Genomic DNA, 4755 nt, shown 5'->3' with positions numbered 1-4755 from the left:
TGCCAGGAGCCTGCTCTGGCATGGGGTCTCCGTGCGCTGCAGTGTGGTATCTGGTCCACTGTGGTCCTCTCTACGGGCTGCAGTGGATATCTGCCCCACTGTGGAGCAGCTTCTCCCCCTCCTTCTTCAATGACCTTGGTGTCTGCATAGTTGCTTCACATTTTCTCACTCCTCTGTCTCAGCTGCTGTTGTGCAGCATATTTTACCCTTTCTTAAATATGTTATCACAGAGGCACTACCAACTGATTGGCTCAGCTTTGGCCAGCAGCAGGTCCATCTTGGAGCCAGCTGGAACTGGCTCTGTCCGACACTGAGGGCAGTTTCTGGTGTCTTCTCACAAAAACCACCCCTGCAGCCCCCCCACTGCCAGCACCTTGCCATGGACACCCAACACAAAGACCTGGCATAGAGTGCTATGCATCACTCTCTGAAGAGGCTTTCTCTCCCTTGGCAGACTAGATGACTAGCCACGGTAAGATCAGAGGAGCCCCACAGCAGCACATCAAGAAAACCAAAATCCAAGCATACCTGAGTCCTGACAGAATCAACAGAAAGAAATTCACAGCATCCCAATCTGGGGTTCAACAAGTTGTTGTTAACTAGGCAGCCAGATATATCAATTTTCTTTCATTTTTCATTCTTTTTCTTAGGTATAATGTATAGGTGTTTGTTTATTTCTTAACTACTGCACACAAGCTTAGTGTTTATTAGAGTTTGTCTATAACTTTACAGGTATATATGTATATATTTATACACACTATATCTATAACATTTCAAAGAAATAATTGTGCTTCCATTATCATAATTAGGAGTTATAAACCTCCACTATGAAAATCATTTAAAATATAGTATAACTGCTTCCTGAGAAGGCAAACTTTATGCCTTCTTTTAAAAAAAGAGAAATTATTTCTAAAAGCCTAATCTGAGAGAATTGAGGTGTTGATGGGAGGTACCTGGAGGCTCAAGAAGAGAAATCCCTGCAGCCAGCTGGCACAGGACTGTCACAGGACTCTCCCAAGGGGGTTGTTACCACATGGAGGAAGTGCTGGAATTAAATCTCGGTTGCTCAAAAACTTGTGTTTGGTCCAAAAAGATCCTAAATTGTAGAATCTCACAAAGTATCATGGCTCAAACATTTTAGCAGCCAGCAACAGACTGCATCAACTATTTCCTATGAATGTAGGAGCTAAAGTTCACAAAAGAACTCAAAGTTCAGAAAAAGTTCCCTCAAGCATACCAAGCTGAGTGGTGCAGTTGAATTGCCTGAGGGAAGGGATGACATCTAGAGGGACCTCAACAGGCTTGAGGAGTGGGCCCATGTCAACCTCATAAAGTTCAACAAGGCCAGGTACAAGGTCCTGCACCTGGGCTGGGGCAATCCCCAATAGCCATACAGACTGGGGGATTAATTGATTGAGAGCAGCCCTGCGCAGAAGGACTTGTGGGTGGATGAAAAACTGGACATGAGTCAGCACTGTGTGTTCACAGCCCAGAAAGTCAATTGTATCCTGGGCTGCATCAAAAGAAGCGTGACTGGCAGGTCAAGGGAGGTGATTCTCCTACTCTACTGCACTCCACTCTTGTGAGACCCCACCTGAAGTACTGCATTCAGCTCTGGGGTCCCCAGTACAAGAAAGACATGGACCCATTAGAGCGAGTCCGGAGGAGGGCCATGGAAATGATCAGAGGGATGGAGAACCTCTCCTATGAGGAAAGGCTGAGGGAGTTGGGATTGTTCAGCCTGGAGAAGAGAAGGCTCCAAGGAGACCTTATTGTGGCCTTTCAATACTTAAAGGGGGCTTATAAAAAAGATGGAGAAGGATTTTTTACCAAGGCCTGTAGTGAAAGGACAAGGAGCAACAGTTTTAAACTGAAAGAGGGTAGATTTAGATTGGACATATGGAATAAATTTTTTACGATGAGGGTGGTGAGGCTCTGGAACAGGTTGCCCAGAGAAGTTGTGGATGCCCCATCACTGGAAGTGTTCAAGGTCAGGTTGGATGAGGCTTTAAGCAACCTCATCTAGTGAAAGATGTCCCTGCTCATGGCAGGGGGCTTGGACTAGGTGATCTTTAAAGGCCCCTTCCAACCCAAACCATTCTGTGATTCTATGAAAATAACTACTAGATAATTCAACAGCCAACTCCTCTGTCACTAAGGAAAAGAATAGCACTTTTTCAGCACAAAAAATGTTTACAGGTCATTGCACACAACACTGAGACTGGGACAGCTCAGATATGTACAACTTGTTGGCAATGTAATTTTATGAATGGGTGACTAGACCACAGCATTAAGGAATTGCTGCTGTGTGACCCCCCAGACAAGGTGCATACCTCCCACCTATTTCTAGCCTGTCTGCTTGAAATCTAACTTTTCTGGAAAGAGATTATCTTTTGTCTGTATTACTCAACATCTGGTACAGTATGGTCTCTCCCTGTTAGGACCACTAGATGCTATTGTGACACAAAGAGCAAATAATAGTATTCTAAAGTATTTCAATTCTACCTGGTTATTCCTTAAACTAGATATTATTCCCAAGCATCTTATAACATTATAATTCTTCCCCTAAAATGCAATGTTTCCATCAGCATTGGCAGTCTACATTTTATTATCTCTATCTATCTAATAAGCTATTTTCTTTCTATCTAGCTATCTAGCTATCTACCAAGGATGTATCCAAATGTCTTACAAATATCTTTTCATTGTCTTATTTTTAAGTCACATCTGTAATTGTCACATTTCCAAATGTTTTTTTCAAAGCAGAGGCTCCCCTCCAAACAAAGAAACACAAGCTGTATTAACAGATGGAGTGACTTATCTGTATGTATTTTCACCATTATTTCACAGGACATTTTGAAGCATCCATCTTCATGGCATTGTTCCGTCCTGTTTGAAGGACTATGGCAGTCTGTATTCAAAGGACGAAAGCAGTTCCAGGGTTATCTGTGGAACTTCAGCCATCTCCAGTGATGTCCTGTCTTTTCTATCTATTAAATACTAAGCTGTTCCCTGGAGGTCCTTATTAGGCCTTTTTTTCTGTCTTAAAAGTTGTCCTCAAACACGGTAATTTTAGATTTAGGATCACAGTACTTTCTGATGCGTGGGACAAGCAAACTCTGCAGTAACCAATTTGTAACTTCACTCCTTGATTTCAAATACATGTAATGGTTAATTGCTTGCTTCTTATTTCTTCTGTTGTTTCACCATAAAAATATAAGTAGATGTGGTTTTTGACCTCCCCCCTTTCCTCACACCACCACCTGCCAATGAAGACATTCTACAGCATAAATAATTAATGCTGTCATCTTAATTCCTAGGCTGCTACCAAGAAGCGTGGCCTCTTCAGTTTCCTTTCTGTTTCCTCAGTCATTGCTGCATCCATAATGAAGTGCAACATGAACATAACGTTAAAGCTGCAAATTTAAACACACAGATGTTCAAACACACTCACAATAATGCTAGGTGAGCAGAGCTGAATATGTCCGCTATTTCTGACACTTAGCAAATGTAAGGTTTTGCAAAAAAATCTGCTAGTTAGCAGGAGAAGAAACTTGACTCCATACAGTATGAAGACTCCCTCATTATCCATGACAAAGCTCCTATGTCTCTGTTTGTGATTTCTGCAGTATTGCTGGCAGCTGTACCGTGAAAGTTGCTTCCCAGCTTCCCTCCAAGACCTCCAAGCCTTAGAGGCAGGAAACACAAGAATTCACTCTCTTCTGCAATTACAAAGTAGGCTGATATGAAGCAGTTTCAGATTTTTCCCAGAAGAAACAAGTTAATGACGGGCACCTCTTATAAAGCATCATTAGCTCAGATCCAGCATCAGTAAAACTGTGTTAAAGGCCATGTCAGAATCTTTAACAAGACCTGTTCTCTGATGGATTTCGGTTTCTAAACAAGTGCTTACTCAGACGTGCTCCACAGCCTTACAGAGGAGCTGTAGTGTTGTTATACCATACTGTTGTGTTGGTTAGGTTGCAAATTGTCAGGTGAGAGACATTGCCCATAAGACTGAACACAGACATTAGAGTCATTACTGCTGGCACAAGCACAGGATGATAGGGAATACGGGGATGGCACTTACTGTCATGTTTATAATCACCTATAGGAAGCCTAAATATATAATCTGTTTTATTGTGTGCCAGAGAGGAGTAACTTGAAGAACCAGTGAGCCACAATACTGGCACTCTCAGAATTTCAGAAAGTACCTCTGTTTGTTCAGGACTCCAGGGGGTGGCCAGTCATCAGTTTACATTATTAAAATGGAGATGATCCCTTTGGTTTGATTCAGTTACCTTCCATAGGCACCTAAAGCCATTTGAGATGCCCTAGGGCATCCTACCTGCACTTCTGCTACTACTACAGAAGGTCACCAATCTCCCACTCCTGTGTTGTATCTGCCAGCCCCATATACGTGTTTGAGATACTTTAGGGCATTTACGATGGCCTATGGCACCTATCTACAGATGACCGACTTGAGCCCTTAGCAATAGGCTAGAATTAAGCTCACCTAAAACAGGCGTTTAGTCTAAATTCCTTTCCCAGGCTCTGGTCTGTTATCAGTGGAGAAATACAGGCATCTTCAAAGGATATTCATTCCTGTCCTGGTTTCGGCAGGGACAGAGTTAATTTCCTTCCTAGTAGCTGGTACAGTGCTGTGTTTTGGATTTAGGATGAGAACAAAGTTGATAACACCGATGTTTTTTAGTTGTTGCTAGGTAATGCTTACACTAGCCAAGGACTTTTTAGTTT

Source organism: Aptenodytes forsteri, unplaced genomic scaffold (assembly GCF_000699145.1).
Source record: "Aptenodytes forsteri isolate BGI_AS27 unplaced genomic scaffold, ASM69914v1 Scaffold51, whole genome shotgun sequence".
In the NCBI taxonomy this organism is placed as follows: Eukaryota; Metazoa; Chordata; class Aves; order Sphenisciformes; family Spheniscidae; genus Aptenodytes; species Aptenodytes forsteri.
The sequence above is the reverse complement of the archived record's forward strand: the minus strand, read 5'-3'. Positions refer to the sequence as shown.